Here is a 25,104-nt window from a genome sequence, read left to right on the forward strand (position 1 = left end):
ACAAAGGATATTAGCCTATAATTTTCATTCTTATTGTATTCTTTTCTGGTTTTAGAATTAAAGTGATTCTGGCCTTATAAAGGAGTTTTGGAGGATTCCCACACTTTCAACTATTTTTAAGACTTGGAATTACATCTGTCTGGTAGAATTCAACCGTGAAGCCATCCAGTCCTGGGCTTTTGTTTGTTGGGAGGGTCTTTATTTGATTCAACCTCCATCTTGGTTATTGGTATGTTTAGGTTTTCTGTGTCATCATCACTCAATTTTGGTAGAATTCATGTATCTAGGAATCTATCCATTTCTTCTAGATTTTCAAATTTGTTGATATATAGCTGATTATAGTAATTCCTGATTATTCTTTCTATTTCTGTGGTAACCATTGTTACATCTCCTTTTTCCTTTCTGATTTTATTAATTTGGGTCTTCTCCCTCTTTTTTTTTTTTTGGTTAGTTGGTCCAATGGTGTATCATTTTGTTTATTTTTTCAAAAAACCAGCTCTTCATTTCCTTGATCTTTTTAAATTTTTGTTTCAATTTTGTTTATTTCTTCTGTAATTTTAATTATTTCTTTCATCTTACTAATTTTTATTGGATTTGTTGTTGGGGTTTCTTTTTGGTCCTTTAGATGCATTGATAGCTCATTTATTTGGTGCCTGTCCAATTTCTTGATGTAGCCACTAATTGTTAAAAATTTTTCTTTAACATTGCTTTTGCTGTATCCCATAAGTTTTGATATGTTGTATTGTCATCTTCATCTATTTTCTGGAATTTTTTATTTCCCTCTTGATTTCTTCTAGGACCCACTGTTCATTCAGAAACATGTTTTTCAGTTTCCATGGGTTTACATAATTTCTAAAGACCCTTGAGTTGTTAATTTCGAGCTATATTCCATTGTGGTCAGAAAAGATGCATGGTATGATTTCAATTTTTTTAATTTGATGAGATATGCTTTATGGTCTATCATATTGTCTACACTAGAGAAAGTTCCTTGCACTTGTGGAAAAAAATATGTATGCTGCACCTGCAGGATGAAAGGTTCTATAGTTAACAGTTACATCCATTCGGTCCATAGTGTAGATTAGATCTGTTGTTTCTTTGTGGATTTACTGTCTAGTTAATCTTTCCATTGATGAAAATGGGGTGCTGAAGTACTCTATTACTACTATACTGGATTCCATGTCTTTCTTTGGATCCATTAACCTTTATTTTAGATATCCAAGCATCCTGGCATTGGGTACATATACATTTACTGTAATCACATCCCTTAATCATTACATAATGTCTTCTTTGGTTTCTTTTAACAGTTTTTGTGTTAAATTCCATTTTGTCTGTTATTAGGGTGGCTATATTTGCTCATTTTTGCTTTTAATTGACATAGAAACCTTTTTCCATCCTTTCACTTTCAGTCAGTGTGTATCCTTGTTGATGAGATTTGTTTCTTGTAAGCAGAAAATAGATGGGTCTTGTTTTTTAACTTTTTCAGCCAGTCTGTATCTTTAAATGGGGGAATTTAGGCCATTTACATTAAGGTTACTGCTGATAAGTAAAGACTTGGCCCTGCCATTTTTCTATAAATATTCCTATTGTTTGTCTTGGATTTCCTTTATAATTTTACTGGTAGATTTTCTGCCTTCACATTCTTTCATAATGATAACTATATTTCTGAGTTTCTGTGTGTAACATATCCTTAAGTGTCATTTTTAAGGCTGGATGAGTGGAGACAAATTCTTTCAATTTCTCTTTGTTATGGAAGGTCTTTATTTCACCTTCATTTATACATGAGAGCTTTTCAGGGTATATTATTCTAGGTTCACAGTTTTTTTCTCTTAAGGCTTTGACTGTACCTCTACATTCTCACCAAGCCTATAGGGTTTCTAAAGATAAATCAGCTGTGAGTATAATTGGAGATCCTCTGAGAGTAATCTGGCATTTCTCTCATGCACATTTTAGAATTTTTTCTTTATGTGTTACTGTTGAATGTTTGTCTACAATGTGTCATGATGAAGGTCTTTTCTGGTCATGTCTATTAGATGTTCTATGTGCTTCCTGTACTTGGAGATTCCTTTATTTCTCCAATTTAGGGAGGTTTTCTGTAATTATTTCACTAAATTGGCCTTCTAATCTATTCTCTCTTTACACACCTTAAGGAACTCCTAAGCCCCACATTTTGGGTCATTTGGTAGTATCAGATAAATCTCAAACATTGCTGTTAATTTTTCTAATTTCTTCATCTTCTTTTTTTTTTAGTCTGACAGATATTTCTAGATTATCTTCTATCTCAGCTATGCTTTCTTCTGTCTCATCAAGTCTGTAGTTAAGACTTTCCACTTTATTTTTTATTTGACATGTTGAATTCTTTATTTCTAACATTTCAATTTGATTTCTCTTCAAAAACTCAATCTATGGGAAAATTTTTCCTCCATATCATATGTGAGTTTCTTTAATTCATGAATTTGCTTCTCATTGCTTCTGAGCAATCCTGTGTCCATTCTTTTGTATTTCTCTTCAGACATTTCATCAATCTCTTCATCTTCACATTCTAATATTGAAGTGTTGTTGTGTTCCTTTGGGGGAGTCATGTTGTCTTCCTTTTCTTGATTCTTGAATTTCTATGTTTATTTTTATGCAATTTTGGAAATACCTTTTGGTTTTCTCCTCTGATGATCTTTTTCTTTGAACTATCCCTCTGTGGCTTAGTGAATTGTCTTCTCTTTCAGTGAATACCCAGAGGCATGTGCTGGGTGTGGCCAGAAATCTCTGGTTAGTGCTCTAGGGTTGGGCAAGTATCCAGGGTGACACCCAAGTTGGATGTGGAAGCTCTCCTCTATTGTGAGCAGGAGGAAGGGCATGATCACCTTCGTTGGAATAATCATACCCTCACCTCCTCTCTTCCAAAGTGATCGTTGCCTGAGTTTAGCCCACATGGGCACAACACTCACCAGTGCTGCTGCATGAACTGCTGAAAGAGTATTTTCAATTTTCAGTTTGAGCATGGATTCCTCTGCAATTACCCACCCTAGGTAATCAGGGAGTTTGAGCCTCTGATGGCAGACACAATGATGTCCAGAGACCCAGCTACACTTTACATCCCATCATGCAGTCACAGAGTTCCCATCGTCACAGCACACAAGGCTCCCACAGTCCCAGGGTGCAGAGGATCTGCTCTGTCCTGCTAACTTGTCCTGTGCACAGAAAGAGCAGAGACATTCCCAGAGCCAGCTGCCTGTGGGTGCTCCGCCTTGGCAGTTTGAATTCTGGAGCCTGTGATGTGTTGAGAAGGTGGGGGCTCCTCACAGTCCTACGTGGGTTCCCAGCCCTCTGTCAGCTCTCCCAGCCAAACTCAAGGTCAGTGGGGAACACAGATTTTTCCCTTTGGTAAAAACCCCTGATCAGACACGCACAAGAGCCACCATCACTACTAGTGTCAAAATGGGACCTTCTCGTCAGTTGCTGGGTGCCCTGGTGGGGAATGGGGAGGAAAGAACATGCTTGTCTCTCACTGGATTAGGTGGTTCCCTGGCCCCCATTAGAGCTCCAGGCTGGAAGCAAGAATAATGTGACCCCCAAGGCTTTCCCTCTGGCAATATCACCAGTGGCACAAGCTGCTGCAGTCTGCTCTCCCCTCGCTCCCCAGAGCTTAGCCTGAAAGCTCATCATGCAGCTCTCAGCTGTGGGGGTTGTGTGTGGTGTCTGTGCTCATTGCTGCATGTCCACACCTTCCACGCAACTCCATGGTTTCCCTCTTCCTTCTGTAGAATTTCCACTGCAAATTTCTCTCCAGCTCCCTGGAAATGCACTTCCTCCACTTTTCTTCTACTTTTTTTTCCTGTCATCTAAAGCAGTACATCTTTTCCCTATTCAGCCATCTTGGAATCTTCCAAATTAGACTTAATGGCAGAGAAACTGCAGGGGATGGAACAAAAATGTGACTATATCCCTATTATATATCTGTGGAACCCTCCCTTCAGAGACTGAAAGCTAGGATGGGAGGGTGGCTATTTCTAGGATATAACATCTTAGTGATGTATACCTCTTAGTAGAACAGGGGCAGATATTTGACACAGTTGTTAAGTTACTTCTTGAAATGTTCTCATTCCATATCCAAGTACCTGGTTTAAGTTCTGGCTCCTCTTCTGACCAAGCCTCCTGCTAATGCACACACTAGGAGGCAGCTGATGATGGCTCAAGTATTTTGGCCACTGTCTTCCACATGGGAAACCAAGATTGAGTTCTGGGCTCTTGGCTTCAGCCTGGTCCAGCCCCAGCTGTTGTAGACATTTGAGAGGTGAAACAATGGAGAGAATAGCTCTCTCTGCCCTCCCCTCTTTCTGTGTATGTATGTCTCTACCTTTCAAATAAAATGAAAATAAATACATAAAAATGAAGCATAAGTGGCCGGCGCCGCGGCTCACTAGGCTAATCCTCCGCCTTGCGGCGCTGGCACACCGGGTTCTGGTCCCGGTCGGGGCGCCGGATTCTGTCCCGGTTGCCCCTCTTCCAGTCCAGCTCTCTGCTGTGGCCAGGGAGTGCAGTGGAGGATGGCCCAAGTGCTTGGGCCCTGCACCCCATGGGAGACCAGGAGAAGCACCTGGCTCCTGCCTTCGGATCAGCACGGTGCGCTAGCCACAGCACGCCGGCCGCGGCGGCCATTGGAGGGTGAACCAACAGCAAAGGAAGACCTTTCTCTCTGTCTCTCTCTCTCACTGTCCACTCTGCCTGTCAAAAAAAAAAAAAAAATGAAGCATAAGCATATCATCTTTCCCTCCTGCTCCATGTTCTCCTTGGCTGAAATGATTTTTTTCAGGAAATGGTTGGGGCACTCCCTCCATGCTCCATGACATGGGTTAAATGCTTTTGTTGCTGACCTCTGTAGTGCTGTGCCCCAGGAACTTTCAACGCTTTCACCCAGTATCCAGACATCTGTCTCCTTTAAGAGACCATGATCTATGCCAACTGCAGAGAATCTCTGGAAAAAGCCAGATGTCAGGAGCCCGTGTACCCGGTCAGCAGCAGCCCAGCTCTTCTCTGGCTTTATTCACTGCTCAAATCGGAGCCAAACTCTCAACCTCTGCATCGCCTCATACTGAAGTACAGACTCCGCCACTGTTTACTAATTATGCAACGTGGCTGAGTGTCAGGACGCGAAGAGGAAGGCAGGAAGGCAACCCAGCTGGGAATGGTGGGAAGTAACCCCGCCCAGCATGGCATCCTGTGAGGCATGCAGCAGGCCTGGTCTGATTAGGGATGCAGTGAGCATTTGGTGAAGGCCTGAGAGGGGCCCGTTTTGAGGTCACTGAGCTCCTGGTCCAGGCTCCTGCAAGATGCGTTCCCACCAGTGTTGAGACTGGCTCTTCAAAAAGATCACTGGCACCTACTGATGCAAAAGTTAGGCTGGGAGAAATGCCCAACTCCAGTTAGGAAATATATTTTAAAAGAGAGACCCCAGGCCTTGGGGTCTCATTCCTGACTCCAAATGAGGAGTCTCATTGAGCCTTATTCTGCCTCGTAAGCCGTCAAAGACACGAGGGTGAGATCCTCAGCACTGAGAAGCTGGCTCCCACTGATACATTCTGGCTCCAACTTGCACACTGATGAGCTGCATGGATTGTTCCCCTGGTATCTCTCGTCTTTCACAAAAACATGATGTTGTGCTATGTTCCGCGATATTCCAGAGTAATTTGGCTCAACATCACGGAGTGTTGGCAGTATTTAACAGCCTTGTAAAAATATACTGGCAAGGATTATTGGCCATGTGATATTTTTTTAAGCCACAGTGTTTGGGCTACAGTTAAGTGTGTGTATCACTTTTTGAAAGTTCATGATATTAATTAATACATACTTGCTTTAATTCTGACATCTATTTCCAAAGAGATGTTTATTCTAAAACAACAAACAAAAATCTCAGGTCAGAAAATTAACTAGTTGGCTCTGAACTTGGGCATGTTAGCTGTTACCTGTAACCTGTGTCTGCCAGTCTTCCGGCACTCTCCTTGCCTCTATGCTCATCTCTAGCCTGAGCTATGCATCTTTCCAACATATGACACCAATTCTACTGACTCTCTAAGGGCTTCCTACTCAGGAAACTGTGACCCACAGCTTTTCTAAAAGTTGAAGTGAGTGCTTGGCATTCTGACCTACTTGACTGTCTTCTGAGCCACGCGAGCACCTTGAGCTCATCCTGGGCCGTCGGCTGTGTCTTCCTATTCTGTACTCAGCTGCTCTCTCACCTGCAGTCCCGGAGGGATTTACTCAGGTGCCGCTCTGATGAAGAGCTGGTAACCATGACCAGTTCTGGGTCTTCAGCTCCATGACAACCTCTAATCAGGTCAGTTTAAAATCTAAGTTTCAGACCACTTAGGTCTCAGCTGGAAAAGCACCCCTCTTGACACAAAGTAAGGCTATGATTTCCCTCTCTCTGGCTATGGAGGCTGGAGTTCCTTAGATAGTATATTTGGCTAAAGTTTACCCCTACACTCTTCCTCTTTTGTCTTTTTATTATTCATTTTAGTTCTTAGAAAGACAGAGAGATACATCGTATCTACTGGTTCACTCCCCAAATGCCCCCAAACAGCCAGGCTGAAGCCAGACCCTAAACTCAATCCAGGTCTTCCACATGGGTAGCAGGGAACCACGTATTTGAGCCATCACCTGCATTGCCCCAGAACGGGCATTAGCAAGAAGTTGGAAAGGAGCACAGAGCCAGGACCCAAACACAGGCACCTGGATATGGGATGCAGGCATCCCAAGGGGCAATGTAACAGCAGCACCAAATGCCCATCCCCATCTTCCCTTCCAATGGGACATTTTAAATCATCCCGAAAGGAGGGATGATTTCCGGTTCCATGCTGTGTGGATAGAATCGGTGTGTCTTGAGTTTGTCCAGCATGCCCAGCATACTCATACCCTAGAAGGTTACTAGGGGCACCAATCTGGGAGTCAGTTAGGTCAATAGGTGTTCAGGATGACTAAAAGCTGTCATAAAAACACACTTATCTTTTATCCTTTCCACCTAAAGAGCACGCTCCTGAATGGACCCCATCAATCTCAGCTTTTTCAAAACCCTTCTGTGACCATCATGGAAAGAGGAAGGTAGAGGAGATGCAAATGAGAAAATAGTCATAAAGCTAAAGTAGTAGAAATCATTGAGTCACTATCTTTTTGAAAAAGGAATCTTGGGAAACTAGCAACTTAATATACCTACCCAGGATCAATAATGAAAGGCAGAGAACCACCATGTTTGTTCAAAAATATTACCTGAACAGCTGGAAGAAGAAGAATTTTAGAAATCTATCCTGGCCGGCGCCGCGGCTCACTAGGCTAATCCTCCGCCTAGCGGCGCCGGCACACCGGGTTCTAGTCCCAGTCGGGGCGCCGGATTCTGTCCCGGTTGCCCCTCTTCCAGGCCAGCCCTCTGCTGTGGCCAGGGAGTGCAGTGGAGGATGGCCCAGGTGCTTGGGCCCTGCACCCCATGGGAGATCAGGAAAAGCACCTGGCTCCTGGCTCCTGCCATCAGATCAGCGCGGTGTGCCGGCTGCAGCGCGCCGGCCGTGGCGGCCATTGGAGGGTGAACCAATGGCAAAAGGAAGACCTTTCTCTCTGTCTCTCTCTCTCACTGTCCACTCTGCCTGTCAAAAAAAAAAAAAAAGAAAGAAAGAAATCTATCCTAAGCACACAATTAGAAATCCAAATAAAATATATATTTAAAGTTTTCATTGCACTATTATTAATAGCAAAAATCAAAACCAATCTACATTGTAAGTGATAAAACAACTAAAACACATCAGTAAGTCAGAATATTGCATAGCCATTGAAAAAGATGCTAAGCTAAAAAGAATAAGGATGTAGCAAAATAGTCATGATTAAATAAAAAGCAGAATAAAAAAAGATTGTTCATACAATTTAAGTAGTACTATATTTAGTTCTAGTTATAAAATACTTTTATATTAGCAGTCCTTAATTTGAAGTGAAAGAATCCTGGGTCATTTTTATTTTCTTCTGTTTTCCAGATTTCCTGCAACATATATTACTTGCATAAACAGGAAAACCAAAGAGAACACTGGGAATTATAATTGGATAAGATTGTCATTTTACATAGAATACCTAAAAATAGCTAATTGCCCTATTGCATGAAAATGTAATTTAGTTTCCAAGTATGATTCATTAATTTAAATATTTACTGAGTGCCTATACCTAAAATTCATCAGATAAACTATTTATCCATGCAACAAGTATTTATTGGAAATTGACCTCAAGGTATATAAAACAACAAAGTAGATTCGCTGACCTTCCAGAGCTAAGACTTTGTGAGGAATTGGTGATACTGAGATAAAAAACAATTCTCCCTTCAAGCCACTCCACAATCCAGAAAGAGATTCAGACAAATGAATAAGAAATGGTGATGTTCTGCATAAAAGTCACTGTTCTGGGATGGGCATTCAACACAAAGGTTAAGACTTCATCTTACATTGACGTGCCTGTGTTTGAACCCTTGCTTCACTCTCAGTCCCAGCTTCCTGCTAATGTGCACCCTGGGAGGCAGCAGTGATGGCTCAAACACTCGGGTTCCTCCCACTGACATAAGAGACGTGTACTGAGTTCCAAGTTCCTGTCTTTAGCCTGGCCCAACCCTGGCTATTGCCGGCTTTGGGGGAGTGAACCAGCAAACAGAGGAGAGCTCTCTATCTGTCTCTCTTTCTTCCTCTGTCTCTACCATTCAAATAAGTAAATAAATAAAGTTAATGCTCTGCTAAGGGTACAATGGAATGTGAGATGAGGAAATTTGTGAAGCAAGAAGGGAAGAGAGCGTAACAGGGAGTGTTGGTCAGGAGCCTAATTCTCACACAGAATGCAATTAAACTGTGCAGGTTTCTTTTTTGGGTTCTATTAGATCCCTAACTATTTCATCATTGCCCATTCCAAAGGGGTCCAATTGCTTTTAAAATAGGCAACTTATGACAGATTCCATTTATGGGGCAGATGTTTGGTCTATTGCTTAAGAAATTGGTAAAAATGCCCACAGTATGGTAAAAAGAAATTGGTAAAAATGCCACAGAATAACTGAGTTTGACACTTACTTGTACATGGGTCTCTGCGACCTTTGTGGGAAACTTAGATTGATTCCCATTCAGCAACAGCCATTGAGGGTATTTAGGGAGCGAACCAGTAAGTAGGAGATTTCTCTGTCTCTTGTCTCTGTCTCTCTCTCCCCCCTCTGTCTCTCTCTGCCTGTCTCCCTGTCAAGTAAAAAAAATTAAAGGAGAGTCCATTTTTAATTGAAAACAAGGAAGTGCGAAGTTCTCCAAGTTCATACCTATCCCACCCCTAGTCATTGGATTGCACCCTTTTGTTTGTTGAGAACACTAAGGGAAGTTGAACATCTTTCCATCTGATCATTTGTTATAGCCCTCGTGTATTTTCTTGCTGGACTGTGGTCTTTACTTTTTATTTGTTGAATCTTATTTAGTATAGCTATTAAGTCTTTGACTATAATGTAAATTAAAACAGGTCATCTCAAAAAAATAAAATATTAAGTTAAAAAAACAAAATCACAAGAAGGAAAAAGAACTCTAAAGAATCCTATTTAATGACAACAAGGGGAATAGAATCCTAGAATCAAGGCAAAGGTATCTGGGAAAGAAGCCAATACTGTCTTGAGAATCCACCTTCCCTTTCCCAATTTGTATTAATTTTTATTTATTTGAAAGGCAGAGAGTCACAGAAATAGAGAGAGATAGAAACAGACAGAGAAAGATTATCTATCCTCTGGTTCACTCTCCAAATGTTCACAACAGCGAGGGCTGGGCTCGGAGCCAGGAGCTGAAAAATCAATCCGGGTCTTCCATGTAGGTGGGTAGCACCCACCTACTGGAGCCATCACCTGCTGGCTCCCAGGGTGCTCATTAGCAAGAAGCTGGAATTGGAAGCAGAGCTGAGACTCAAACCCTGGCATCCCAGGCAGCAGTTTAACCACTGTGACAAACACCTGCTCCTCCATTTTTTAAATGGCTTTCAAATATCTTACATAACACATGCATGAACTCCTACACTGTGTAGCAGTTTTCATAGGAGAATTTTACAGGTCAAAATGTCAGAGAGCCTAAATATGATCCAAAATCTGCTTTCCTATGATTAATGAGCAACAAATGACCCTCCATTGCCAACGTCTATTGACAAAAATTGATGTCTATGGGAAGTTTTTCATATTTGTGGGTTTCTGTTGCTACTCTTCCTTTGTGTTGGGACTGAAAAATATGTGATGTAAGTATGTTGAGAAGAGTAACCAGTGAAGGATGAGAGTAAGATTGTCAAATGCAGTTAGAAGCTAGGGGAAATGTGGCATTGATGAAAATGTCACCACTTTGTAGCACATCCTGGTGGGTCTAAGGACATCCAAGTTTTACGCATCGTCACTTATAAGACTCTTGTCTCTCTGATGATGAACTTCCAAGAACCTCAGAGTCATATATAAAGCTTAATTTCCAGAGACTCTGAAGTTCATTCTTCCCAACATTTGGACATATTTTTCCTTAGTCTTGACTTTCTAGACTTTTTACTACTATCTGTAATTTCTTCGTTCCTGATTCCTTGATTTTATTTTATCATTCTTTTCTTGTATCAGATCTGTCATGAGCAGGTCAAAATCTTGTTTTGTAGAAGGTTGAGTGTTTATAAACTCATGAAAATGTGATTCCCAACAAAAGCCCTGTGAAATAATTAATGCACACTGAAGCTCAAGTTTTCCAGAAGGAGAAACTAAAGTGTCAAGTTAGGTATTGAGTTACCTGGAGTATTTACAGGATGAAAGAGAGTGCTGAGTACCAGAAAGAAGTAAGTCACAGCAGAATTCTCTACATCACAGGGGAGAGCTTTGCCCTTTTTCATATACCAATAACCTAGTCTAGTCATATAACTGACATCATGTTCTTCTTGCTAAAACATTGCATGTCTGGCTAAGTGATGAAAATATAATGGAAAATGAACTGTCAGATCACGTAAAAAGTAGTGTTTGGTCTCCTAGGGAAGGGCCAGGAACAGAGACAGGAGTAGTCAGTAGAAGGAAGGAGAAAAGGGGTGGGGGAAAGCGAGCAGTTTTAAATGAAAAATTAAATTAATTTAAAAATCTAATTTAAAACAAAATAGAACAGCAGATGTGAAGGGAGTTGAAACTCCTCCTTGGATTGTATCCCCTACTCTTGCCTGTTCGTTCATTCAGCCCAAACATCATCCTATTTATACCAAATAGCAAAACTGGATTAATTAAGAAATAAAGTACTCCAGACAGTTCATTTCTAGGGATTGTTTGTATACAGCATGTATAAGAGGAAGGACATGCTTGCAATTTTAATTTTTCCAAAAAGAAAGACCACCACTGCTTCCAATGCTTTATAAGAGAAATCTTACAATGTGGGAGGAATTTCCTAATGTTCTTTACATCACAAATCAAACACTAGTGAAATAAGTATTTATGTTTGCAGCTCATTTATTCTTGCAACAAATATAAAGTTCACAAACTTCATGGAAAATGTAATTAAAATATGTTTATTTTGGTGAAGAAATTTTGAAGTCCATGCACTTTTTTATAATATGAATTTTACATGAGCTTTTTGAAGACACACAAACTTGTTTCACCAAAATAAACTAATTTTTAAATTTTATTTTCCACAATCTTAGTGAAATACCTTTGTACTTATTATCAAACACCTTCTGTGAGTCAGGAGCTACGCTAATTTCTCTGATACGTAGCTTCCTTTAGAGATTCTGCCTGCTTAGAGATATTTTGGGCATCAAGATCCAAACTCAAGTCATAGCCAGATTAGTTCTGGGAGACTTCTACAAAGGGATCATCAGTGAGACAGTTCATGTCAAGGAATGAGAGCATAAAACCGGTTTCTTTGAGCTGTCACACAACAAGTGTTAAAAAAAAAAAAAAGGCAGCCAGTAGGGAGCTCTGCAATGAATCTTGTGCTTTTCAAGAGGTAAACACTCCCTGGAGATGTGTGAATAGCAGATCTGAATGTCGTATTCCTCTCTCGGTCCTGCTGGTTTGTCTTGGGCTGGCAAAGAGCCTGATACCAGCCATACCACCTTGTAATAGCCTTGAATATTGTCCGGTTCCACCTTCACCATTTATAAATCCATTCATCATGCATTGATCTTTCTACTTAGGGATCTTTGCTTAACGTGTTTAGTTTTCTAAAATTTAAGATAACCATGTGATGGAAATCTGACTTTGCATATTCCTTTCTGCATGTGTTTAAGCATCACAGTGAAAAATTCTAGTAATCAGGCAGGAGAAACCAGTTGAGAATATTCCTGCGCAAAGGAATTGATATTGTAAAAGTTGACAAATCTTGCTAGCCAACACCAAAAGCAATAAAATCAACATTTCCTAAATTCTTACTAAGTACCATGCACTGGGTTATGTGTATCCATTCTGTATTGGTTTGCTACAGCAGCCATAGCAAAAAGCCATCAACTGAGTATCTTAAAAAACAGAAATTTATTGTCTCACAGGTTTTTTTTCTTTTTAAGATTTATTTCATTTAGTTGAAAGGCAGAGTCACAGAGAGAGTAAGAGAAGGAGAGAGGTTTTCCATCCACTGGTTCACTCTGCAAATGACTGCAATGACCAGAGCTTGGCCAGGCTGATGTCAGGAGCCTGGAACTCCATCTGGGTCTCCCATGTCAGGGGAAGGGGCCCAGTCACTTGTGCCATCTTCTGCTTCTTTACCAGGCACATTAGCAGAGAATTGGATTGGAAATGGAGCAGCCAAGACTTGAACTGGTGCTCCCATGGAATACCAGCATTGCAGGTAGCAGCTTAACCTGCTGCACCGCAACACAGGCTCCAAGTTCTGGAGGCTAGAAGTCCAAGCAAGGTGTCAGTGGAGGGGTTCCTTCTAAGGACTGTGAGAGAGATCTGCTGCATGCCTTTCCACTAGATTCTGGTAGTTTGCTGGCAGTCTTTGCGGATGCATCACCATGATGTCTTCCTTCCTCTTCCCCCAGTGTCCCCCTTGCGTGGGTGTTTCTCCTTGTTGTGAGAACATTAGCAGGTATTGGATTATGGTTCATTCTAATGGCCCCATTTAACTAGATCCTATGTAAAGACCTTATTTCCTTTTTTTCTTTTTTAGATTTATTTACTTATTTTTGAAAGAGTTATAAAGAGAGAGAGAAAGCAATCTTCCATCTGTTGGTTCACTCCCCAGATGGCCACAATGGCCAGTGCTGAGCCAGGCCAAAATCAGGTCTCCCAGGTAGGTTACAATGGTCTAAGCACTTGGACCATCTTCTGCTACTTTCCCAGGCACATTAGCAAGGAGCTGGATTGGAAGTGACCAGCCAGGACACGAACTGTTGCCCATATGGCAGTGTCACAGGTGGCAGCTTTTCCTGATATACCCAACACCGGCCCCTTAAGACCCTGTTTCTGAATAAAATCACCTTCACATGCACTGGGAGTTAGTGGTTCAACACTTTTGGGGAGATACAATTCAATCCCTAAAACGTGCACTATCTTCTTTGATGCTCACACCAGCATGCAGAGGCGAGGCCTGGGACTGTCAACATTGCAAGCTGGGATGCTGTGGACTGGACAGTTTTGCTTACCTTTTCTGCCAGACAAATGGTAGAATCACAGTTGGAGGCAGGCAGTTTGATCCAAAAGGCGTCTTAGTCACTGCATGGGATCCCTAAAAGAGCATGAAGAACGTCCCTGACCTTTCAGCTTGGCTGCACGTTATGCACTGTGACCATCCACTCCACTCACAAGAATATTAACCACCCACGATGGAGCAACTGCTATGCATACTGCAATTGCATTACACACGGAATCCCCAAAACAACTTTGGAAGTCAAATGCCTATTATCCCAGCTCACAGACAAACAAGTTGAGGGTCAAAGGGAGGAGAACACTTGACCAAGTGTTGAGCCAGGTTGTAGGTGCCTCCGGCTACCAACCACCACCACTGGATCCTGAGCACGTAGAAGGGCAGTTCAAAAAGACCATGGGAATAAATGGAATTAGAATGGGTTAAAAGATATTTACTTTGGGGCCAAAGCTGTGGTGGAGCAGGTAAAGCCGCTGCCACCTGTGACATCAGCATCCTATATGGATGCCAGTTTGAGTCCCAGCTGCTCCACTTCTAAACCAGCTCCCTACTAATGAACCTCGGAAAGCAGTGGAAGATGGCCCAAGTGCTTAGGCCCCTACATCCACATGGGAGACCTGGAAGAAGCTCCTGGCTCCTGGATTTGGATCAGCTCCGCTCCAAGCAATGAGGCCATTTGGGGAATGAACCAGCAGATGGAAGGTCTCTCTCTCTCTCTCTCTCTCTCTCTCTCTCTCTCTCTGTAACTCTGCCTTTCAAATAAATAAATCTTTTTAAACAAGAAATTTGCACAAAAATTTGAAATGTATTCATTTTTTTCATGACAACAAATTTCTCACCAACTTTTCAACATACCCTTATATTTTTCCCAATGTGCTATGCTAATTTTTAAACAGAGCTTGGGGATTATTGGACTATCGTACAGTCACATGAAAAAATAAAAAACGCAAGTAAATCTCACAGTGGTCTGTTTGTAAAAGCACTCAAAAAACAAGTCTCAATGCCAATGAGTCTGAGTCAGGGAAGGAAGGTGTAGGAAAACATCAACTGTTTGTGTGATTACCTGGGCAACCAAGCCTGTAAGCGTGCAGTGACTAATCAGCTAGGGCAGCCAAGAGATGTTTATAGACAAGGGCCAGTTTCATTCTGTACCTGTGATTCGCCCAGCTATGGATGTGAAGGGGGGAAATGCATCTATTCATTTAGCATAATGATGGATCAGAACAAAAGGAGAAATCATTTCACTTCTGCTTAGGTGAGACATTTTCATCTTTCTTAAATCTCTGTATGTCTATTTTCACGTTCACAGCAACTGACAGACTGTTTTAGATGAAAATGTGCCTGTGTCGAATGCAAAGGAAGGACAGCTTTGAGGGGTGGGCTGTGTGCTGAAGAGGCGAGTCCATGTTTGACAAGTGTCAAACTCAAATGGCCATTGATTGGGAAAAAACTCGAGCAAAATAATATTAAGGATTTCTGGAGGTTGTGGACCATTACCGGTTTCCAGCCTTCTGACAGTCAGAGAAACAGCAAATGCAGAGCTTCGCTCCCCAGGGCCTTGCAGCTTGCCAGCTCTCTGCGAGCACTGGTGGCTTTACAGTGCCATCATGTGGCCACCTTGCAATCCGATCAAAACTGCTGCCAGGCCAAGCCCCCGCAGGATGAGTGGCTACCTTTCTGGTATTGTTGTGTGTGGCAGGCAGCCTGTGAGACCACTGCAGGCCAGGCGTGCCTCTGTTAGTGGCAGCAAGTGTGTGTGCACTGGGGAAGGGAGGGAGGCAGGGTTGGGTGGGACAAGGAGAATCCAGGCAGCTGGGCTTGGCCATGTAGATAGGCAACTAGCAGAGGGGATATTTAATCACTTGGGATTAGTGACACGCTAGTAGGCTTGGGTTCATAAGCAAGACTTTAATCCTTGAGAAGAGGAATTGGCAAGAGTAAGGCTGAACCCCAACCCTGATGAGGTGGGTGGGACCAGGAAATCAAGTAGGATTGGAGTTAAAACCCAGTTACGTTCTTGGCTGGCCACTTGCTTTTAAAAGAAACAGGGCAGCTTGCGTGCCACACTCAAGGGCACCCTGAAGTCCAGCCCAGCTCTGCCGGTACACTCCACGCAGGAGAAATTGAGGCCTGGAGACCCATCAGTAGGCAGGGCATGAAGGCAGGATGGGCCAGTGGATAAGCAGTTTACAGGCTCTGAGGAAATGAACAAGAACCAACCAAGTGAGAAAAGCAAATTTATTATTTTATTATTTCTTATTCTGAGCTTGCTCTAGCGAAGGAGTCAGCCACTGTCAACTTGGCAGAGCAATTTGGGCAGAGCACCTAAGGCAGGCAGAGCAGTTTAACAGTGGAAAAGACGGCAAGCTTCACATATGCCCTGCCGCGAGGCTGTTGACCTGGGGAGGCTGCAGGTGAGCTATCCGAGAGAGGCATCCTGCACGACTGGTTAGGAGAAAGTGTGTGTTTGGTTTGTTTTGGTTGGTTCTCAAGTTGGACGTGTTGACAAAAACCTAAGAGAAGCGGTCAGTTATTAATCTGGTCCTGGCCACGTGGGGCTGATCGATGTGGAAGGTACTGTTCACCTTCCTGAATCTTGCTCGAGATAGGCATCTGGCTTCCTGTAAGTCTGACTTCTGCATGCTGGCTTCCTCCGTTGTTTACTGTAGACGAGGAGCTTGGTTTCCTGGGTACGTACCCTGCTGCACATTCTGGGTCAATGTTCTATTTTTGTGGTTAATCACTCAGCTCTGAGTGGCTATGACCTGAGGAGCAGCCAAGGAGCAAAGGGCCAAGGAGGCTCCCTCATCTTGAGTCTGACAAGCAATGAGGAGTTGCAATGAGCCAAAGACCCCACCCTATCCCCACTCAGAATCAAGTCCGAGAGGAGTAGTTGGAGGCCCAATAGTGAAGACTGAGGTATCTCATGGATTAAACCAACAGCTAACATGAAGCCTTACTAACCCTTACTCCAGCCACTCTATGTGGCCGAAGCAGCTTGTTCATTTGCTGCTTTGGTCGTGGCTAGATAAAGAACTGGGAAGATGGTTAAGCTTCAGGAGGAGGGGGAAAATGGAGTTTGTGCTGGTGGTAGCAATATTAGCTGGCATTTTGTGGGCGACAGGGGAAGGTAAGAGACATGACACAGAGCCCATCACTACCCCATTGGGTGTCTTGGTACCACTAATGACGATTGGGAGCCCTGGTCCAATCCTGTTGAGTAAAAGTATTTGATTTCCTAGAGATGCAGTGACCACCATTGAGACAGGGCAATGGTGCTGCATATGCAAGGCTCTGGTGCACCTCTGGGAGGGAACCCCAGGGATGGGCACTGCTGTGGCACATGTGGGCCAGCTCCTACCCCCCCAGCACATGCTACCCTCAACTAGGAAAGGCACATGTGGGCCAGCTCCTACCCCCCCCCCCAGCACATTCCTACCCTCAACTAGGAAAGGCACATGTGGTGCAGCTCCTACCCGCCCCCCCCCCAGCACATGCTACCCTCAACTAGAAAAGGCACATGTGGGCCAGCTCCTACCCCCCCCCCCAGCTCATTCCTACCCTCAGCTAGGAAAGGCACATGTGGGCCAGCTCCTTCCCTCCCCCCAGCACATGCTACCCAGCACGACACTTCCCTTATTTGTCAACTCCATATGAGCGACTGTTAGCACAGAAACTTTACTTGCAGCGAAACCGACTGTATTCTAAACTGTCTCTAGAAATGGGAAAATTTTCCAGAATGAGTTGTTTAGGAAAAGCCTGGAGATGAGTGTTCCTTTATTTGTTTATTTATTTTTAACTTTCAAGCAGAGATTTCTTCTGTGTGAACACTTCAGGATCCCTGAGGGATAGCATGGAGTCATCCTCAGGTTTCAACTGTAATTTTAGCCATGTCCACACTCAGCCGATCAAGTTCCATATTATTTTTCTTTATATATATTTTCATATTTGTATTATTTATTTGGAAAGGGAAATTACCTCACTCTCAAATATGTAAAACTGGCGGTCAGCACTGGAACACAGGAGAGTAAACTGCACTGGTTGAGTCTTGGTTGCTCCACTTCCAATCCAGCTCCCTGCTAATGAGCCTGCCAAAACAGCAGAAGATGGCCCCAGTCCTTGCCCCTGCACCCATGTGGGAAACCTAAATGAAGCTCCTGGCTCCTGGCTTCAGCTTGGCCCAGCCTTGGCTGATGTGGCCATTTGGGGAGTGAACCTTCAGTTGGAAGATCTTTCTCTGTTTCTGCCTCTTCCTCTCTCTCTGTAACTCTGCCTTTCAAATAAATAAATCTTTTTTTAAAATGCAAAAACAGTTCACTTGTCATAAATAGGAGGTATCCCTAAGTATAAAACCATAATTAATAAATAAAACTGTTCACCCATGGACTATTTCCAGATTGTCCCCTATTGCAGTCCTGGTACTAGGGCTGCTTTGGGGAAATACTCATGCAGTAGTTAAGAGCTCTGGTGTTAGGTGGCCTGGGTTCCACTTTGGCTGTAAAACTATGAGTCAATACTTAGCCTCTTTAATTAAGTCAGACTTTCTCACCTGTAAAACAACATGTTTTCTTCACGCAGCTGATGTGAGGATATGGTGAGACCATACAGACATGATGCAGCACAATGCTCACTGTACAGTTAGCAGTATCAACGGTCACTATAATTATCATGATCACCCCTTTGGACCGGGTCACCAGGACATAGCTTCTCCCAACAATTGGTCCTCAAAACATCTACACCTTGTCTGTGGACAAAAGTAATGGTCAGAATATACCATGGGTGCATGTCTTGAAAGATTTGCAGGCTGCTAAAAATAGAAATCCAAGTCAGCAGAGTGGTCAGGCCCTCCATGTTCAAATTCCAGCCAGTGACTGTGTGAGCCTAAGTGTGCCCATCAACTTTTGATTTTCATTTTTGACATTACCCATCCTTTCCTAGCCCCTTGGTTTCCTGTGATGTTGTTTTCCTCCTGCCACTCACAGAATCTGTCAGAGTCCCAGCAGGAATCAGATGCTACACAAAGGAATGACTACAGAGTGTCATGACAGAACTGTTTACAGAAATGTGGGGAAGAATTAAAGAAGACATCAGAAGGGGTGAGCCTCTAGCCCAGCTGTTAAGATACCCACATCCCATATCAAAGTGCCTGGGTTTAATGCCTGGCTCCTGATTCCAGCTTCTTGTTAATGCACCCTGAAAGGATCAGCAGTAGTGGGGTCCCTTTCACCACAAGGGGGCTCTGAGTTGAGTTCCTGGCTCCTGGGCATTTGGGGACTGAACCAGTGAATGTGAACGTTCTCTCTCTCTCTCCCCCTCTGGCTTCCAAATAAATAAATAAAATTTTGTTTCAGAAAGGAGATAACAAAAGATATTCAAGTGCCCAGGGCCTAGCAACAATATTCTCTGTTAGCCCCTAAGGCCTAAGGAATACGGTAGGGAGGTACTGGAAGCCAGGAGAGCCCCAGCTGTGAGAGGCCAGCCCACTACTGCTCTGAGTTGGAGTTGTGGCCCTGCAGGGACCAGCAGGGAGGCAGCAGCAGAAGTATCCATCGTGATGGATTTTCCTGCTGGCCTGTCCCCTCCCAGGATCTGAACACAGTCAGAAGCTAGATGGCAAAAGAGTACACGCCATGGCATGCTTAGAGGCTACCAGAGAAACAGCAGTGGGTCTGATGGGCCCAGTAGAGAGTAGTCAACACACTTACACAGCATCTGATGCTTACAGATCTGTGATGCCCCTTTGTATCCCTGAAATGCTCAGGAGAATGAGACGCGTAAGTCGAAAGAGTGAGAGGCAGGTACCTCTCATCTAGTGCCCTGATAGAGCACCCCCTGCAGGCCAGGGACATCTCACGCGACCTGGCAGGAGCTGAACACTTGCCTGCAAATACAGGAAGCAGGACTGAAGCCAGCCAGCCAGCCAGAGCTCTGCTACCTCGAAGCATGACCTTGGAGGGGAAGGGAATACTCCAATGGAGAGACCCTTATAACTTCCGTCTGTGCCATGAGCTAGCAAGATCAGGAAACAATGAAATTCAATCTCTTACCAACTAACAAAGAAAAGGTGTGCTCCTCAAGTCTTTGAGAGAAGCACGCACCCCTGGGGCAGATAGATGCTAAACACCTGAGTCAAGCTGCTGCTAGCAGCACTTTGGAATAACCTCGACAGACTGCGTGCTGGTGTGAAACCAACAGCTATCAGCACTGCGGGCTTCCAGGCCCCACCTGAGGAAGGTAGACGCCCACCACTGCCCCCTACCCCCTCCATCTGCCTCGCTTCTTTGAATGCTACTGTAGGGTGCATGTCCCAGCAAGCACAAATAACACTGTCTTGAGCAAGGAGATCAGCCTGTTCTCTCTGTGCCTTCTCACAACCTAGCCAAGCTAACAATCCTGTTATCATTGCAAGCCCCAGTCCTCTTCCCCTGTCTAATTGTGGTAAAACACACATAAAATTTATTTTAGTCATTTTTAGGTGTAGACTTAGTAGTGCTAAGAACATTTGAGCTGTTGTAAAACCAGTCTCCAGAACTCTTTTCATCTTCTAAAACTGAAATTCTACGTCCACTAAACCATTCCCTTTTCCCATCCTGAATTTCTCGCCTGTGCATCTCTTTCATACAAGTAAGATCACACAGTCTATGTCTTTTTGGTGACCGGATTATTTCCCTTAGTATAACATCCTAATGGTTCTTCAATTTGCAGCACGTGTCAGAATTTAATTCCTTTTAAGGCTAAATAATATTCTATGGAATGTAAGCTCCACATTTCATTGAGCTATTCTGTTGTAGGATTCTTATGTTGTTTCCACCCCTTGGCTATTATGAGGAATTCTAGGGCCACAGATGTGCAAATATCTCTTCAAGCCCATGATTTCAGTTCTTTGGGGAATATACCCACACATGGTATAGCTCTTTCTTGCTTGTCTCCATGCCTACTGTTTTCAGAGACACAGTGAGTTTATTTTCTGAATAAAGTAATGTGTGTTCTCCCTGCATCCCATGAAGCAAGTTTATGGGAGAGGAAGGGCCTAGGATTTGAACTCATCGCTCTGGGTTTTAAGACTTCCTGCTAACCATTTACTGACTGTGTAACATGGACTAAATTTCTTAACATTTCTGAAACTTTATTTTTCACCTATAAATGGAACACCCATAATGTTAGCTACTTAGGGATTCTATAATACAGTACTGGCAAGTGGGTGATTAACATAACAGAGATGTGTTTTCACAGTTCCAAACGCTGCAAGGCCAAAGTCAGGGCAGGAGTTTCATGCAGAGGTTATGACTGCATGGGACATCCACATTCCATATATGAGTGCCTGAGTTCAAGCCCTGAGCCCCATTCCAGCATCCCGCTAATGTGTACCCTGAGAGGCGGCAGGTGATGGCTCAAGGAAGGTTCCTGCCACTCATGTGAGAAACCCAGATTGAGTTCTTGTCTCCTGGCTTTGGCCTTGCCCAGCCCTGGCCTTTGCAGGCATTTGGGATGTGGACCAGCAGATGGGAGCCCTCTCTCTATGTTCCAAATAAATAAAATACATTTTTTAAAAAATACATGCTTTTAAAAAAAAGTCCCAAATCAGGTGTCAGCAAGTCTGATTCCGTCCTGGGAGTTGAGAGTGAATCTGTCCCATACTGCTTCACTAGTTTCTAGCGCTTGTCAGCATTCCTCAGTGTCCTTGGTCCACAGCCACAAGACACCAACGTCCGCCATCTCCCATGTGTCTGAGTCATGACTTGGCATTCTCTTTACTATGTGTGTCCAAATGTCTCTTATAAGGACATCTATAATCGGATTAAGACCTAATCCAGTGTAACCTCATTTTAGCTTGACTACATTGGAAAAGACCTCATTTTTAAATCAACTCACCTGCACAGGTACTGAGGTTAAACTACCTATTTGGAGAGTAGACAGAAGCACCCACCACACTCACGCCCCAGGACTTCCATGAGAAATGGATGCATTCTGTAAGTGCTGAAGCCTCACTCCGGATGAGAGTGACGGTCACGACCGAGCTGACGGTGAGCGGTTTGTCTTTGAACACACAAACGTCCTCCTCGCCGTGCTGCATGATTAAGTGCTGTGGCCGTTCCTGTGCACCGAGTGCTGCTCGGGGTCCAGCCAGGACTGCGTTAGCCACGAGTTATTAAATGTTCCATGGCAGTTTCACCCCTGGGAGGAGGACAAGTATTCAGCGTGAACTTCAGCAGATCGAATCTGGCTCCTCAAACTTTCTATTTTTGTTGTTGTTGTTGCCTTTGGTGTGAGAACATGCCAGCTTCCGCTTGGCTGTACCCACCTTGTCCTGGAAGAGAGCGCCAGCCTGTGATGATCTCGGGAAGTGACACCGTCAGGGCTGTGAGGTGACTATGTCCTTCGCTGGCCCACTGAACAGACACCACATCCAAAAATACCACACTCCAGAGAGGCTGGCTGCCCGGCTGATGTATTGTCTTCAGATGTTCGCTTGTGTCCTACATAATGTTCTCCAAGCTGGGACACACAAAACAGATTTCCTGGGAATAAGGATAGAAATGATTAACTCTCAACACTTTAACTATATTGCAGCTAAATGACTTGCTTGCCCGTGTGCCTTGTACTCTGGAGGAATAACCGTTTCCAACATATGAAAATCAGCATTTCTGGAAGAGGTAAAATTAAGGGATGATTATTTGGGTTTAAAAAGGATTCATTATGTGACTCCATGAAGGAGAAGATGTTATAACACTAATAATAAGATTTCACTTAACGTTTTTCTGAGCTCATCTATTGAAAAAGCTGTACTGATTATCACAGCCTCTTTCCAGAATAAGCAATTCTGGGGCCCTGGGCTGCACTTTTAAAGGAGTTCAGCCAAGGAGTCAACTATCTCCCTCCATCCCCCCGTTTGGCACCCTGCAATCAGGCTGCCCAGGTCACTGCCAACCCCGCACTTGGCTGTTGAACTGCAGGCAACTAGAAAGAAGTGACAAACTCGGTGACACACACTTCTCAAAGGCTTGGACAGGGCCACCTAATGATTAATTTGCAGAGGCAGCTTTGATATAAGATCAACACCAGGACAATTTGACTGGGCAGGTTGTCAACCCTAAGGCAAAGTCAGTTAAAAAAAAAAAAAAAGTGTTGCTATTTTATGCTCCCTGTGTCTAGTCAGTTTTAATGAGCTGTGGCTTTCTAGTGAGAGAATTAAAGAGCCATTGCTAATAGGGATCTATCTAAGCAAGGGACTTGAGAGGAAAATGGCCACCTTCTCCTCTGTGCTGACCAGCTTCCTACAGCCATCTGAAGTAGCTCTGGCTTCCACACCTCCCAGTAGACAGATCACCAGGGTAGCTTCTTTCCAGCTGCAAAATCCTGCTCAGTGCTGCTAACAGCATAAGCGACTCTGATGGAAAGGCTAGGGAAAATGCTTCCATGTATTACCTAGTCAATCAATTCTAGCTTTAATAGAAGTGATGGTGGTGCGCACAAGAAGGTGTGGCTTGTCAATCCTAGCGGGATTCGGATGACAGGATTCTGAAAGGGAATGAGGGGCAGCCTCCCCCAACCCTAATCCCCTTTCACTTTTTTTTCCTTCTTGCAGTGTGGGAAAGGAGACTCCATTTCTGACAGAACCAGCCTCTGTTCTTTTGCCTGTGCCCTTGAGACTTGAGACTGCAATGGCAGAGAAGGGAGGCAAGGGGGCCAGATGGCCGGCATTGTGTTGCGAGTAGCTGGACGGTGCGGATGAGATGATGCTGATTAACAGCCCTGAAGGAAAGCTGAGAGCGGGGAAATAGCTGAGAAAGGAAGAAAGAATTGCCCTGGGAGCCCAGGGAAGTGGATCTTGCCTATTGGGTACCTCTTGTGCATTTGTCCTCCAAAGATGAGGCCTGACTGCCTGAACTGAGTTTCATGGCTTCCCCTAGGGGCTCTCTCATGAGCCAGGAGGAAATGGAGAATAAACTTCACTGAAGAAGTAAACCCAACCAGACGACCCAGAAGCGTGGGAAATGGCAAACAATAAAGGCACAGGTGGCTGAAGTGTTCCTTTTCCTGCTCACTTTCTCAGCACACCCTTACGTCGCCAGCATCCTCTCCCATCACACAGACGCCACCACGAGAGCAAGCTACACCATTTTCCTCCCAGGTGCCTTGTCTTCCTGCACATCCTAGTAGTCACCCTCCCTCTTCTGCCAGCATGTTAAACCACTGCCCCTTGGGGTCAGCACCGTGGTGCAGTGGGTTAATCCTCCACCTGCAGCACAGGCATCCCATATGGGCACCGGTTCTAGTCCCGGCTGCTCCTCTTCCAGTCCGGCTCTCTGCTGTGGCCCGGGAGTGCAGTGGAGGATGGCCCACGTGCTTGGGACCTGCACCCACGTGGGAGACCAGGAAGAAGCACCTGACTCCTGGCTTCCCATCAGCACAACTCCATGAAGAAGCAAGCTCCTGGCTCCTGGCTTCCAATCAGTGCAGCTCCAGCTGTTGCGGCCATTTGAGTAGTGAACCATCTTTCTCTCTGTCTCTCCCTCTCACTGTCTGTAACTCTACCTCTCAAATAAATATGTAAAATCTTTAAAAAAAAAAAAAACAGTGCCCCTGCCAGCGTTTAGACTGTCTCATTCCAGGGGCTGGAGACCCACATCAACCTGGGCAGTCCATTCAAAGAGGGGAGCAGGTGCTGGCATTGCATCAGCTGCAGGACAAACGCCTCTCAAGCACCTGTCTGAGAGAGTTAATTTTTCATTTCTGGTACTAAGTTGGGGTTTGTTACCTGGAATCAGGAAACCCTGGCCATTTGCTTGCAGGAAGAAAAAGACAACTTGAACACAACCCTCTGTGCCCTTTTCAGAGCTGCTCCTATACAGGAGCTGGGGGAGAGTTTATAAAACTGCAGCCTAGACCCTGATGGGAAATGCCAATTAATTTATTTTTAAATGGGTCACTAAATATCCCCAGTAGTGTTTTTTTTTTCCTCATGCCTTAAATATGCAGCATTATAGGAATGTGTGACACTTGCACTTTGTGAAATTCTTGGAATATTTTCCTCCAGAAGGAAACAAGATCTCTATCTTCATTTACTCACCTGACTCTTTCCCCTGTCTCAGTGCTGTAGAATGTGTCAGGGATATTCTTTAAAATGTCCTTTTATCCCTAGGAGTAACTCTGCGGGTAGGAAAGCCTGCTGGGACACAGCACTCATGGTTAAAGGTTTCCGGATAGCGGCTGGAATATCTGAGAACAGGGACTCAAATGTGATAACCCGAAACAGCCTGCTCCCTGGCAGCTCTGGGAGAGATCTGTGGTTTTGGCACTTGACTCCCTAATAAAGAGGAAGCTCTCTGGGGTGCTCTTGAAACCACTCAGGCACAGGAAAAAAGAGACTGATTGAACTTTGGTCGTCCCTGTGTTTCAGTCACTTTACTGCTCAGTTGCACACTGAGAACCAAACTGGAAGGAGAAAGGAGGAATCTTCCTTCTGTTTCATGAAATGGGCACACAAATG

General features: G+C 44.1%; 1 long non-coding RNA gene across 2 annotated transcripts; it reads left to right on the forward strand.

Annotated features, from left to right (window-relative positions):
- The first annotated feature begins 14,643 nt into the window (after positions 1–14,643).
- LOC138849787 (uncharacterized) lies at positions 14,644–24,189 on the forward strand. Of its 2 annotated transcripts, none has more exons than XR_011388958.1 (2): positions 14,644–14,868; positions 23,200–24,189. It is a non-coding gene; the product is annotated as an uncharacterized lncRNA (long non-coding RNA). The 2 variants fall into 2 exon arrangements; XR_011388957.1 differs by lacking the exon at positions 23,200–24,189 and adding an exon at positions 17,686–17,923.
- The last annotated feature ends 915 nt before the right edge of the window (positions 24,190–25,104 follow it).

The sequence above is a fragment of the Oryctolagus cuniculus genome, chromosome 5 (genome assembly GCF_964237555.1).
Source record: "Oryctolagus cuniculus chromosome 5, mOryCun1.1, whole genome shotgun sequence".
Classification (NCBI taxonomy): Eukaryota; Metazoa; Chordata; class Mammalia; order Lagomorpha; family Leporidae; genus Oryctolagus; species Oryctolagus cuniculus.